Below are 15,491 nucleotides of genomic sequence, written 5' to 3' on the forward strand. Positions count from 1 at the left end.
CATTTCAACATTGGCCAAAATTGTAGCATTTCAAATATATAGCAATATATTTGGGAAAAATATTTTGAAAATATATTTCAAATATATTTTTCTTCCATATGGGAAAATGCAATGTTTTGCATTTAAAAAAAGTCACTGACCCTTTCCAAAAAATGCATCGGGTGAAAACGCAGAGATGTGAACGTGTCCCATAGGAAATCATGTTAAATGGACTGCTGTGCGTTTCTGCAAAATGCAGCGGAAAACGCAAAGGTGTGACCCCTAGACTGATGGAACACAGGTAAGCTAACATACATCTGTCAGTGATTGTAAAGTGGCTGCGATCAATATCTTCCCATATTGGTTGAGGATTTCCTAAGCCCCCTGGAAGCCCCAAATTCCTAGGATGCTGTAATATACAAGTTTCCGCACTTTGCAGCAGTGTTGGGTTCTGACTTGCTCTCTTCTTCATCAGCCACTAAGGACAGCCATCCATCACAGTGGTGAGCCAATAGAATAATGCAGGAGCAGGGGCGGACTGACCATATGGAAACTCGGGCACTGCCCGAGGGCCCGCTGTCAGTAGGGGGCCCCATGGAATGCCCCTGGTACCTTTTTCATAGGCTTTTTTGAGTTTGGGCAAGGACACAGGGGCCCCATGATCCCCTATTGCCCGGGGGCCTCATGAGTTGTCAGTCCGCCCCTGTGCAGGAGTGAGGGAAGAATCAATTATATCTGCTAAATCAACAACATTTACCATTTAGTATGAAAGTCTACCCAAATAATCTAATATTCATATTTATGTCGGCAATAGATGGATGGAAATTCATCCCGTCCAGCAGGGACCAGCCAAAGGTTGATCTATCAATGGCTGCTAGCTTTGAACTGACTAAAAATGATTATATGTGGTCAGTTTAAAGTGTGTGTAAACCCAAGAACTAAAATGTAAAGGATAAGTTCATAACATGTTACATGTTACACCCATACCCAATGACCAGCCCCCACTCCCCCATTTTGACAGCTAGAAGGGGATCTTCTTCTCCCACCAGCTGTTAAACTTCTAAAAGACGCAACCGTGCGGGGCTCCACCTACCTGGCCACGTCACACATTCACAGTGTTCTGTGACTGAGAAACTACAAGTCCCAACAGCCTTAGCAGCTGTCAGCTTGTAGTTCTGAATGAACTAACAGGACACTATGAGCACTGTGGTAGTTTATTGATTCTTCCCGGCTTACCCATACGAGGTACGAGCAAGCAGATGCACTGACAGCTCTGCAGGAGACCTGCATGGCATTAGCGATCTGCTGATTGCTGGTGCAATGCTTTACAAAAAATAATAAATGCATATTTTTTTACCTGCAAAAAAATGTGCATTTATTATATTTTGTTGAAAGGTGAACTTATCCTTTAACCCCTTGCCCTCCACAAGATTTACCCCCCTTCCTAACCAAGCCATTACAGCGATACAGCAATGCGTTACTGTAACTGACAATTGCGTGGTCATGCAACGCTGCACCCAAATTAAATATATGTCCTTTTTTTCCTACAAATAGAGCTTTCCTTCGGTGGTATTTGTTCGTCTCTGCATTTTTAATTTTTTGTGCTATAAAAAAAAAAACAATTTTGAAAAAAAAAAACAATATTATATATATATATATTACTTGTTAGGGTTTATATACATTTTAAAGTGGATCTATAAACATAATTTTTTTGTCATATCTGAGGATAATAGGGAAGGGTTGGAACCATTTTTTTTTCAAAGACACAAAAAGTAATAAGTAATGTAAAAGGTTCCAATTCTAACATTGTCTATTCCAATGGAGATCCCTGTTCTGGTGACTCCTACCGATGACCTCCTTCACATTGGCGGCCAGCCACCAGCTGACAAGTTAGCATGGCAACCTGACAGTCCTGCGCACTTCGCGGCACAAATTGTACAGCATGTTGCACTTGGGAAGTACAGCCAGCAGCCAGACCATTGAGGTGAATGGGTCTTGGCACACAGTTGTGGCACGGTAGTTCCATGCAAAATCCCCCTTGAAAGCATTTAGAAGACGTCAATGTCCTTCTCCGAACGTCTGAAAGTCGCTGTTCACTGAAAAGCAATCTACCACAGAGAGTTTTATTGCTCGTATGAATGAGGCCTAAGAGAGAATTTCCCTTTAGTTTGGAGAAACCTCCTCTCACAGATAAATACAAGCTGTGCAGCTTTGACTAAAGTTGATCAATACCCGTGCTATAGGTGTAGGTGTATACATACCTCATGAAGCCTGACTGGAAAGCTCCCAGAATGTTGCTAAGGACGTTGCTAAGTGAAGCCCAGTTGTTGCGGCTCACCTCCTCCATCACAGGCGTGAGCTCTTTCTCTGATTTATACCCCCTCAAATGCTCCTTCTCTTCCCTGATGCAGTAGCTCTGAACTAAGCGTTTTGAGAGCTCACCCTTGTGATGGTGAACAGTAACAGCTAGAAGTCTTTTAGTGACGTCCTTAGCAACGCCCTGGGAGTTGTTCAGTCAGGCATGTAAATGGCCTACACCTATAGCAAGGGCATTGTTCAAAACTGCAATATTTGTTTTTATCTACAGACGTTCCTTATCTGCCTAAGCATTTATTTTGCAAAGGTGAAATTATCCTTTCATATGACAGCTGTACAGAGAAACATCAGTTTAAGGGGCAGCCATACCATCTATGAAGACCGTGCAGCTGCACAGGGGCCCACTGGGACTTAGGGGCCGATTTACACTATATGTGGGTGAGGTGGGTACATGGGCCTTTCCCATTCTTACATAGATCAGGATATGGCTCCCTTGTATCTTGCTATTAACTGCTTCCATGCTGCCCTATAGCAGAAATACTACTACAGGGCAAGGGTGCACAAAATCACATATATATACAAGATTTTGCAGTTCCAAGTAGGGGGCACTACCCACGCTGCCATTCAAGTCCTCGGCTGTCAATCATTGGCACTTACTTGCCAGCATCCGGTGATCGCCGGCACTTACTTGCCAGCATCCGGTGATCTCTCCCCTGTCAGCTCCTGCATACTGCTTTGTATGGCTCTGCATAGCACAGCCATACAAAGCAGTGCGCTTACAGTGAAGCACACATAGTGAAACACCACACAATTAACCCTTTGATCGCCCCCAGATGTTAACCCCTTCCTGTCCAGTGCCATTAATACAGTGACAGTGCTTTTTATTAGCACTGATCACTATATTGGTATCACTGGGGATGTCAGTGACACCACGTCAGTTCCCCCCCAGTGTCAGAATGCCCGCCGCAGTCCTGCAGTCCCATTATAAGATGCTGATCGCCGCCATTACTAGTAGAAAAAGAAAATTCCAGCATATATACCGCCATTTGTAGACGCTATAACGTTCATGTAAACCAATGAATTTACACAAATTGGATTTTTTTTTAGCAAAGACATGGAGCAAAATACATTTTGGCCAAAATTTTTGAAGAAATTAGATTTTTAACATTTTTTTACTGGACATGTTTCATAGCAAAAAGTCAAAAATATTGTTTTGGGTTTTTTTTTCCAAATTTGTCGGTCTTTTTTTTTTAACGAAAGAAAAAGCTCAATTTGTGGGAAAAAAGGGCGTAAATTTCATTTGGGTGCACGACCACGCAATTGTCAGTTAAAGTAACGCAGCGCCGTATCGCAAAACATGGCCTGGTCGGGGGGGGGGGGAATCCTCAGGAGGGCAAGTGGTTAAATATGCCAGTGGGAGTGTTTCAATATATTTGTTTGATATGTGTGAAAAAATTCCCGTTTGATCATGTCAAAAATGAAGACCTGCCCTGTGTCTCCTGCACACTTCCCACGTTCAGGGGAGGACTGACAGCTCATGGGGCCCCGGGCAATAGGGGATCATGGGGCCCCTGTGTCCTCGCCCACACTCAAAGCACACCCAAAAAAGCCTATAAAAGGTACCAGGGGCATTTCATGGGGCCCCCTACTGACCCTGGGCCCTCGGGCAGTGCCTGAGTGCTCTAATGGTCAGTCCGCCCCTGCCCACGTTATCTCAGTTGGGGTAATTAGCCCTCCTATTTGGTAATTATAGACTACAGAATGGTTAGCTTCTATGTTGGGGAGAATAAGTTAGGGGTGGGTTTGAATAGTTTAGCAAATGAAAACTGGGTAGGGCTGACACCACTCACTCCACAAAAAAATGCTCTGGAGGGCAAGTGGTTAATCAGTGCCTACGCTTCTTTTTTTTTTGTCCAGTAGTCGAATGGGGAACCCAAAATGTGGTCTTGCACTGGGGTCCCTTGGTGAATTTGTGCTCAATTATGAGAGGTAATAAACCTTCTTTCCTGCCGAGTGCCAGCTCTGATTTGTAATGGTGTGGAGCTAGGAAGCGATGGCTGTCCCGCAAAGCTCACACCTGTTAAAGAATGTCTTCTTCTGCTGGATCAGATTTGAGATTTATGGTGAGTGTCCATTTAAGTGCCATTTTTCTTCAGGGGCCAACAGCAACAGTGTGACATCAAATGGTTGGAGACAATAATGAAAGGTCAGGATCCCATCTGAAATAGCTGCACAGATTAATCCCCCTGCTGTCCCCACGGAAATTCCTGGCACCCCACACATTGCACGCGGGGCACACTCTCGACAAGTTAGCAGATTTCAGATGTATTTTTACCACAGTAAAAGGGCAGACACCTTCACGCTGGATGTTTAGGAACGGGGACTAAGGCTTTTTCACATCAATGTGAAACTTTGCCATGGACAGCAAAGCACAATGAAAACACAGGGATAATAGAGGGTGGCTTTGGAGCTTTGAGTTTTACCAAGTCAAATTCTGATATTAATTCTAGTTGCATTTGAAACACCTTTATTTCTTTTAATGAACGTGTTTATAAAAGTGTAGCGCTACCCCTGAAGGAGCCGCTGGGTGTACACGGGTGTAGATACATTTGACTTGACTGCGAATTAATATCAGGAAATGGACACAAGCAGGGGTGTATTTACCACAAGGCACACAAGGCACCTGTGTTACGGATCCGCCAGGTGGTGCCTCTGGCAGCCCACTGGACAGGAATACCCAGAGCGTGGAGTCTAAGTCCCGGTCTGCGTGTTCACCAGGGCCCCTGATGGTGGGGATGGACTTGAAGCAGACCAGGACCAGGTCACGACCTCCGAGCAATCCCACCCGTGGCAGAGGGAACCGCCGTGGAAGGATACAGGAGGAGAGCCAGATGTGAGGAGGCTGGCAGGCCCAGGCAGGATGGATGGATGGACGGATCGTAGTCAAACTAGCCAGTTGTCACCGTAGGGCGCCGAGGTACAGAATCGCCAGGGAAAGAATAGTCAGGTCACACGCAGGGTCAGTATAGGAAAGGTCAGTCCGCAGAGGGGTTAAACAAGCCGGGGGTCAGGACAGGAGAAGGCAACGTAGTCAGAACAATCCGGGTCAAAAGCAGGAGAAGGCAGCGTAGTCAGGGCAATCCAGGTCAAATAACTTACTCACAGGGGTACAGGAACTCAGGTAACAGGATAGACCTTGCGGCGATTTGTGACAGCGCAGGGCATTGGCCGCCCAGCGTGTACTTGCGCCGCCTACTGCGCATGTGCGAGTCTCCCTCAGCCACGGCCGGCCGGGACCTAGTGCCCGTATCCCGGCGCGAGCCGCCGAGACTGCGCATGCGCCGGACCCTGACAACCTGCCTAGGGCGGCATTTCAGAGGGGGAAGCACCGATGCCTGGAAGAAGGGACAGAAGAAGGGACACATGCGGCATAGGGACCAGGTGGGATGCAAGAGAGGCTGCGGGCTACTTGATGGTGTATGCAGAGCCTGGCTCTCATTCCAGGGCATGTCTGGAGCTGTGAAGGTGAGTGTTTTTCCCTCTCTCACTGAGGGCTGGCCAGTGTATGGAAGGTGGTTGTAGTGGAAGGCTTTCTCTTTGTCAGGGGGGAGGGGTGGGGGGGAGTGTTTTTTGGTGTCAGGCTCTCTCGGTGAGGGGGGGGGGGCGTAGACGATTTTTGTGTTGCCTAGGGCAGCACAAAACCTAAATACACCACTGGACACAAGAGCGATCACTGGTAAATGAACTCAATGTACAGCATTGGAACGAGTTAGAATACATGTTGGTTTGAGCATAAATGAACACACAGAAGGCAGGTTTGGTCCCTATCTGCTAGACAGTATAATGACTTTGCCAAAGTAACTTAGAATAGAGTTCTGGACCACTAGACCACGGGTGTCAAACTGGTGGCCCTCCAGCTGTTGCCAAACTACTAGTACCATGAGGCATTGCAAGATTGACAGTTACAAGCATGATTCCCAAAGGCAGAGGAATGATGGGACTTGTAGTTTCGCAACAGCTGGAGAGCTGCCAGTTTGACACCCCCGCACTAGACTGTAGTTAACTCATGAAGCAGCAAAATCAGCAATAAACAGTGCATATAAGCATTAACTGCACTGTGAATAATTAGATATATAACTAGTCTAGAGTGCACTGTAGCAGAATGGATAGGATATGATGCAGTGTCCCCTGAGAGGAACCCCTTAGCATAAGCAATAGGTAAAGGTCTCGGTGTAGCAGGTGTAAAGCTGCAGTCTTTAGTCCTAACTCTTTAGCCGGCTAGCACGGGGCCCAATTGTACTGTTGGTGCACATAAAAATAGTCCCAGTTGAGCCTGCGGGCAGCGATGAGGCTACTAGATGGCTGTATGGTCAGTTCTTAAAGGGCTCAGTCTCTCTAGCAGCAGATAGTAAATCCCCACAGCAGCAGCTCATCATCTGATCACAAACAGCGATTAATCCACCCTCTGCTCAGCACCCAGGTGACTGGCTGTCAGCACACTCTGAATCCTCCTCACGCAGCCATTATGCAGCAGTTGTGGGACACTCTGGGCAGTAACGTGCACTCTCCAATTCTCCTCATGGTAAACTGTATGCTCTACAGCCTGAGAAAATGTAGCCCTTTCACCCTCCTGGCAATCTTCCTCTTGGAAATACAGTTCAGAAGCTTTTGATTACAGTAGAGTCTTGCTCCTCTGGACTACAGTTCCCACCGTGCAGTGCTGCTTGACTCAGTATAGTGAACTCTTCCTGCTCAGCAGTTCCCCCCGCTTGCTGCTATAGCTCATCACTGCAGGGTAGCAGCTGCAGCCAGTGTTTCTCTTACTCTCCATTCTTAGCCAAGCACCTGTTACAAAGGCAAAAGCTTTCTTTCTTAGTTTTGGATAGAGTGGTGAAGTGTTAGATCCTCTGTCAAGTTTTAAGGTCTTGCAAAGTACACAGCAGCTTCCATCCATGCCTTTGGGCTAAAGCAAGTAAAGTGTATTGTGTAAACTGTGCAATAGAGCTGCTGGAAAGACTGCAAGCTCAATGTTATAAAATAACATATAAGTGAATACAACGCCAAAAGGAAAATCAAATGATGTGAAAAAGTCCATCACCAAAAGTGTACCAATCCACCACCAGTAGAAATGAATGAACTCACCAGAGCATGTTGCTAGCAAGGGCGGACTGACAACTCATGGGGCCCCTGGGCAATAGGGGATCATCGGGCCCCTGTGTCCTTTCCCAAACTCAAAAAAGCCTATGAAAAAGGTACCAGGGGCATCTCATGGGGACCCCTACTGACCCCGGTCCCCCTGGCAGTGCCCGAGTTTCCAAATGGTCAGTCCGCCCCTGATTGCTAGTAATATTATAAACTAGCAAATTGCACATTTGCTCTGGAAGCAATGATCTGCAGCCAGGTAGCCACGGCAACAAGACTCTCCAATATATCCAACTCCTCTTACTTAGGCTCAAAGGGAAGAGAAACAAAACAGTCGATAGTGTAATACTGTATAGCAGGTTTATTTGTATTAAAACATATCCAAACCACTCACATGGTAAAGTGTCACAGCCAACACCAGCATGAACCGTATAAACATTAAACGGTCTCAAAAGCCGGAGACGCCGGCCGCTTACGGAATGTGGTGACGTCAGTCTGAAGCTCCACCCTACGTGTTTCGTCACTTGACGTCTTCACGGAGCAGAAGGATGAAGCTCAATGTTGTTTCTTTCAAAATGTCTCTGTTGTCCGTGCTGGGACAGGCAAGTGAAGAGATGTTAGCATTCCGGTGTGGGGTCCTGTGAAGTAATTTTGGCCTCCAACCATCAGTGGCGCCAACCCCCACAAGAAAGCAATATCACTGTGCTAACAGTAAACACTGCCAAAAGTAAATGTAAATTATCAGCATGCAGTTACACATGGACACAGACTGTCTAAGGCATGAATTCTTCTCACTTTGGGGAGATTTCATCTCACTTCCCGTTGCATCTCCAAGACAGGAAGTGAGGGAAAATCTGCTAGTGGGACATAGACAGCAAAATTTAAAGTGGTTATGAAGCCTAAACATTTTTTACCTTAATGCATTCCTTGCATTAAGATAAAAAATGTTTAGGCATTGGTATTGCCCCTCACCCACCTTATACTTACCTGAGCCCTCTGTGCATGTCTTCAGCTCTTCTCTCCCCTCATATCCGGGTCTCAAAGGCTTTGCTGAGGCAGTGGGAGCCATTGGCTACCACTACTATCAATCAAAACCAGTGATGAGGGAGCAGGGCAAAGTCCTGCTGTCTGTGTGAATGGACGCAGCAGCGGTGCTCGGGAGCGAGCCCACACGAGTGCCCCCATGTGAAGCGGATTCCCATTGAGGGGGCACTTGGCGGAGGTGAGGCTCTAGGAGTGCCAGCAGGGGACCTGAGAAGAAGAGGAATTCTATTGCACAGAGTAGGTAAATATAGCCATGTTTTTTTTCGTTCCTTTACAACCACTTCAACTTGACTGGGGTTTTAACCCTTCCCTTCTCTATCCAAAACTAAAGCAAAACATTTTGGCTATACATATACTTTAAAGGCTAAGTTCACTTTTTTCTTTCTTTTTTTTTTTTTCTTTATTCCAGCTTCCCTATGTGCAAATATACCATTAATGTACCTGTGCTGCAGAAAAAAGGGTTTCTCTATATTCTAGAGCAGGCTATACCTCAGCCTCCAATTTCTTCTATAGGAAACTCCTCCATGTCCTCCAGGTGTCTGTTCTTTAGGACAGGAAAACTGTTAGTAGTGTGAGGAAGTACTTCAGCAGCTGACCTCAATGAAACACACCCTGCACCTACCCTCCTCCTCCAGAAGATTTCTCCCACTCATCTCTGTACTTACATTCTTTTCCAGTGCAATCACTGTCAGTGAGCACCATTCTCACTGAATACACAGTCAGTGTCTTCCTATGCTGATTGATTGTTTTGTACTTTACCTTCTTGCATAGATTGTTCATTTGGCAGAGTGTGCAGGAGCTGAGCGATCACATAATAGCCCACTTGGAACAGAACTGAAGTATTGAAAACCTGAGAAGTCTGTAAAGCCCACGATATACTATACAATGTGATTGTACAATCTCCTTTAGATCTTTCATCAACCGTGTAGTGCAAGGGCCTGCCTGATTGGATACAGAGTGACTTGATAGTTAGGAGCGTCCTCCTGTTATATAGTTTGGTAAAACCAAAGGCGATTATACAGAGATTGTACAATCAGATTATTGTTGTTTTCTTTATTCTGTCATTCCTCATTTGTACGTATCTCCTCACCTGCTAGGGCTGTCCTGCGGCAGCTTTTACTAATTGCTTCTTCTAATTGCCTGATTGTTTGATGGTCAGGAGGCGGAGTTTCCTTTTGTGTTTACTTACATTTTATATAAATACTTGTCCTGAACTATACATTTTATGGCTATAACTAAGGCTTATTGCTGAAAGGCATAAGCCGTTTTAACTGTACACCTTCTAATAAAGATACACTATATTGCCAGGGACGCCAGCCTTTACATGTACTTGCACTTTAATGGCATCCCAGTCTTAGTCCACAGGGTTCAATATTCTTCCAGAAGTGCATTTGTGAGGTCAGACACTGATGTCGGGGGAGGAGGCCTGGCTCGCAGTCTCCGCTCTAATTCATCCCAAAGGGTGTTCTTTGGGGTTGAGGTCAGGACTCTGTGCAGGCCAGTCAAGTTCCTCCACCCCAAACTGGCTCATCCATGTCTTTATGGACCTTGCTTTGTGCACTGGTGCGCAGTCATGTTGGAACAGGAAGGGCCATCCCCAAACTCTTCCCACAAAGTTGGGAGCATGAAATTGTCCAAAATGTGTTGGTGACGTCTTAAGATTTCCCTTCACTGGAACTAAGGGACCAAGCCCAACCCCTGAAAAACAACCCCACACCATAATCCCCCCTCCACCAATCTTCCCTCCACCAATCTTTACACTTGGCACAATGCAGTCAGGCGAGTACCGTTCTCCTGGCAAATGCCAAACCCAGACACGTTCACCTGATTGCTAGACAGAGAAGCATGAGTCCAGTGGCGGCGTGCTTTACACCACTACATCCAACGCTTTGCATTGCACTTGGTGATGTAAGGCTTGGATGCAGCTGCTCGGCCATGGAAACCCATTCCATGAAGCTCTCTATACACTGTTGTTGTGCTAATCTGAAGGCCACACCAAGTTATGAGGTCTTTAGATATTGACTCTGCAGACAGTTGGCGACTTCTGCGCACTGTGCGCTTCAGCATGCGCTGACCCCGCTCTGTCATTTTACGTGGCCTACCACTTGGTGGCTGAGTTGCTGTTGTTCCCAGTTGCTTCCACTTTGTTATAATACCACTAACAGTTGACCGTGGAATATTTAGTAGCAAGAAAATGTCACGGATGGACTTATTACATAGGTGACAACCTATCACGGGACCACACTTAAATTCACTGAGCTCCTGAGAGCGACCCATTCTTTCACAAATGTTTGTAGAAGCAGTCTGCTTGCCTAGGTGATGATTTTATACACCTGTGGCCATGGAGGTGATTTGAACACCTCAATCCAATGATTTGTAGGGCTGGACTAATACTTTTGTCAATATAGTGTAAATATTTGGGAAGAGGAGTAGCCGGCTCTTCAAATCTTTATTTTCAAGTTGTGACTGTCTGAGACAGTCAGCCTGTGAGGGGAATTTACCTGGGTGTAACATCTCTCTCCTCACGGTTGTATAGTGTAGGGCCAACTTCATACACCTAAAATGAACTAGTCACGCTTTTGGTGCTATTAATTGTTAACCCAAATGGGGAAGCAAACACACATTTTGCCACATGCAAAGACATGTGACAAGTGCGGCAAAAAAGCATAGTAAAAATATGCACATCGCAACATATCAAAAATCCCCATGAGCTACTTTGCCGCATTTGCTGTACGTAGGGCAGATCATTGAAATGAATGGGCTGCCCTATGCGTCTCACAAGAAAAACACGCAAAAAAATGTGCGCTCCCATGACACTAGTTGTGAATGGGTCCTGAGAGTGAAATATGTGTGTTAGCATGAGACAGCTGAGTGTCTGCACCTGCTCCCTTCTATGTACCTGTATAAAGGTGACCATACACTTTGCAATTCAATTATACAATCTTTTTACCATTTCCTTTGGATTTACCAAACTATGGAAAAGGAGGACTCATCTGAACAATTCATTCAATTTGTATCAAATCAGACAGGCCCTTGCCTTACATAGTTGATGGTACATCTAAAGGAGATTGTACAGTGTATGGAAAGGAGGTATAAGGTGGAAATAAAAAAATGGTTGTACAGTAATGAGGGAGGTTTGGTCCTGAGAGATAAAACACACCCTGTTCTCTGATAAAGAAAGAAAGTGCATGATGGGATATGGAGTTTCCAGGATGGTCACATGATGCTACAGGAAGTCTAGGCTCAGAATGCATTTTTTAAATTTTGAACAGAGAGGTGCAAATTCAAAGCTGCCATGGACTAGCTAAGAGACAGATAAGTACATTGGGATTGATTTGGGCAGAAAAGACATTAGAAAGACTTCTATTGATTACGAAAAATTATATTCTGCCTGAAAAGGTGAACTTAGCCTTCAACTACATACCTGCATTCATTGGTGTTTTTAAAATATTTAGATGTACTATCCAAAACTAAAACAAAACGTTTTGGCTATACAGTACATAAACTTTAAAGTGACTGTAAGCCTTACATATACCTGGTGAAGTGATTGGCCTGAGGTAATACAGAGAGATGAAACAAATCCTCCTACATAGGTTGTACCTGTTTTTCAGCAGAATTCTCTTCTCTACATCCATGCAGAATTTATAAAGCTTGTCTGAGCTTTCAGGAAGCAGGGAACGGAGATCTGAAATTATACACTTCAGAGCTCAGTGAGTAGAGCTCTGAGAGCTGATTGAAGGGAAGGGACACCCCCCCCCCTCCTTCCCATAGGAACAGAGTTGAGGCTGTCAATCATAGGCTGTTTACTGGAGGTCCCTCCCCTGTCACCATTTTTCTCTTGATGTCAGGAAAACTTGTCAGAAGTGATTCATGCCAATAGCAGAGGAACGAAGCAGCAGACAGAAATGATGCTTAGTGCTCTGGATTGAGACTTGAATGCACTATAGAGGGGTATGCTTTGTTCATATTTCATGTCTGAGGTTTTCAACCACTTTAACTATATAACTGCATTAATTGGTGTTTCATTTAATATTTGCCCAGAGTTCAGCTTTAAATAGACTGCCTATTCAGAACAAAGTGCCAGTGTCTGCACATGACATTTCCCACCCCCCATGCATGCAAACTCATACCTCCCAACTTTTTGAGATGGAAAAGAGGGACACCTATTAGCAAAAGGCAGGCATAGGACACACACCCTGCCACGCCCCCTTAAAGGAGAATTGTAAAAAATGGTTAAACCCACAAGTGCTTTTTTTACCACTACTATTCATGTATACTGGCTTTTGAAATGTACATATGCAGCAATTTAGAAATTGGATGAAAGGTTTAGCATTGGGAAACACTTTTTGAAAGATAAAAAGCGCATTTTATGTACAACTATATTGATTGGAGCACAATGAGGGACAAATGAGGAGGAAAGAGGGACAGAGGTACTTTGTTCCAAAATGAGGGACAGTTCCTCGAAATCAGGGACAGTTCCTTGAAATCAGGGACAGTTCCTCAAAATCAGGGACAGTTGGGAGCTATGCAAACTTACCCAGCCATCTCCTACACTACAGGAGCCCTTGCTAATAGGCCTTTTGTATATGGGGGAGCACATGACCTACCTTGTGTGACAGAGCTTTAGTCTACAGAAAGGGGTGGGCAGGGAGGCAAAGCAAACTGTAGAATCACAGGCTGAATATATAGGATGCCAGGCGTTGGTACAGAATCACCTAGGGTTTGCATAGGCAAATGACATGCAAAGGGGGGCCAGAGAATTTATTTAAAAAAAATAAGTAAATCAAGAAAAAAAGTGCAGACCAGATGGATGCATTTATTTCCATATTCTTTTCCCCCCAACGCTGTACTTATTTTGGGTATTCGAAGAATGTGTCCTTATTTAGCATTGTGGTGGTCATCAAAGGGTTACACTTTGCTTGGCACGGATAAGCTACTTATGCAAGTCACCATTTATCACCCCCCACCTTTCCCCCACCATCAGTGTTATATGACACGGCACAACTGGGATCTGGAAAAGGATGCTCCTGAGAGTTGTGTTGGCTGGGGAAAAAAAGTCTTGCAAATGACTGTCCGAAGATCTCTGGTTGTCCTACAAAATGGCGGCTCTCATGGTGTGTGTGCTCCATCTGGACTTTTTTTTCAATGTTTTTCTTTCACATCCATCTGCTTTCCTTTTGCCGTGTTTCTTTATTGTGGTCTCAACTTAACAACTGGGGCAGTAATAGAGTATTTAAAGCGGTATTAAACCCAAAACCAATAATATAATTTCCTGACAGACTCCATGGCAGCATACGTATGGGTTAGTCCCACCCTTTCTTCTCCTATAGGACCCCACTCCCATAAATCTTTGCTCCTCGCCAGAAGCCATGTTTCTTTTTTGTCCTTCTCCTATGGACCTAGTGCAAGTCTTACCGGGTTCCCCGCATACAGATGTTCCGCGACCAAGACCTGGCGAACATCTCCGGGAGATCTGAGGTGACGTGCCGCTTGTCAGTTTCATGGGTCCCCAGCTAAAGACGAGGTATTGGACGTGGTGGATGGATGTGGTGCTGGGAGTGGCGGAGCAGGCATCCCCTCATCAATTCCAGCGTTCCCCAGCTAATAGCGGGGTGGAAATTGGCGAGCAGGAGTCAGTGCCTGGAAGAATTCAGGTCTGCCAATGGCGGGCAAGCGGCAACTTGGGTCGGATAGCCTGCTAACATCGGGTGGCCATGTAGCACCCTGAACAGATGAGGCGGTCTCCAAGGCAGGTGGTCGTGGCTGTGCAGTGTTGGTAAGCAGTGCTTCTTGCCCAGTTCGGGTCTCATTTTTTCCTGTTATTCTTTGTTTATCTTTCCCTGATGCTAGTGGGTGCCTGGAACGCAATGATGTGCTCCAGGCTGATGCTTCCTGCTCCAGAGGCTCTTTAGGCTTTTTTCCCCTTACCTGTTATTACCTGGTGATCTGGCCAGTAACACACCTCCTGTATTAGAGTGCCTTTCACTCTGGATGAAGGAGCAACAGAGACACCTTTGAACAGCAGCATGTTCAGTCTGGGGGGTTGGATGCACTAGCAGATTTAGCTACACTAACACATTGAAGACGAACTCCAGCTAATACTTTATAAGCAGTTACAGCAAACAGGTTTTCCTTTTTTCCTTTTGGGATAAAAGTTTTCCACAAATAAAAGCTGATCATTGTAAACACCACTGTCAGTGGTACATGGTTTGTCTCATCACTGTAACTGCAAGACAGCTTGTTCTTTTGAAAAACAGACTTACTGGCCAGATCACCAGATGAATATAGAAGAAAGAAAGCCTAAAGAAAACAAATGCAGGCATCACATCTAAGAATTGGTAAGCTGCAAAATAACAAGTGTTTGCTTTTGGGTTTAATACCGCTTTAAAGGGGTAATGTTTAAAAATATATATCAGATTGGGGTAGATAATCTTTATCAACATGTGTTTATGTTTTAACAACCTCTTTTTAATGTATGATCTGTAGATATATATATATATATATATATATATATATATATATGAATTGGGGGCAACCAAATTTGTTCATTACAATGCAGACTCTGCTTCCTGCTTTTTCCAGCATGCTTAAAAGTGCGCTGCTTATTTCTCTTTTCACAACCCTTTAAGTTGAATGACTCATTGAAAACAATGCATTCCCCATGTGTTTTTTTTAAACAAACACTTGTTTTCTTTGCTGCATCTCAGTGTTGCTGATCTCACGCGCCCTCTTTGCAACCACTTCATATATACATGTACTCCAGCGATGGCTGCATGGTATTTCCCAGGGAAGGTTTCCTGGTGGTGACAACAGTGGACCACTCCTGCATAATGGCTGTTGAAATGGCCACTTGTAGTCTCCAAATGAACCTCATGTGACAGGTTGCAAATGCAGGAGCACAATTGGCAGACAGAGATAGAGGGTTGTCACCCTATAACAGGAAGTCCCTGAAAAAGGACCTTTATGACGCAATCACCAGGTATTATTTTAATCAAACAACAGATTTTAAA

The 15,491-nt window shown here is 45.0% G+C and overlaps 1 protein-coding gene across 3 annotated transcripts in view; it reads left to right on the plus strand.

The window, feature by feature from the left end:
* Nucleotides 1-15,491, plus strand: part of SRL (sarcalumenin) — a 104,442-nt gene that overhangs the window by 55,793 nt on the left and 33,158 nt on the right. The window lies entirely within an intron of this gene.

The sequence above is a fragment of the Staurois parvus genome, unplaced genomic scaffold (genome assembly GCF_062004578.1).
Source record: "Staurois parvus isolate SC_StPar_1 unplaced genomic scaffold, SC_StPar_1.0 ptg000018l, whole genome shotgun sequence".
NCBI lineage: Eukaryota > Metazoa > Chordata > Amphibia > Anura > Ranidae > Staurois > Staurois parvus.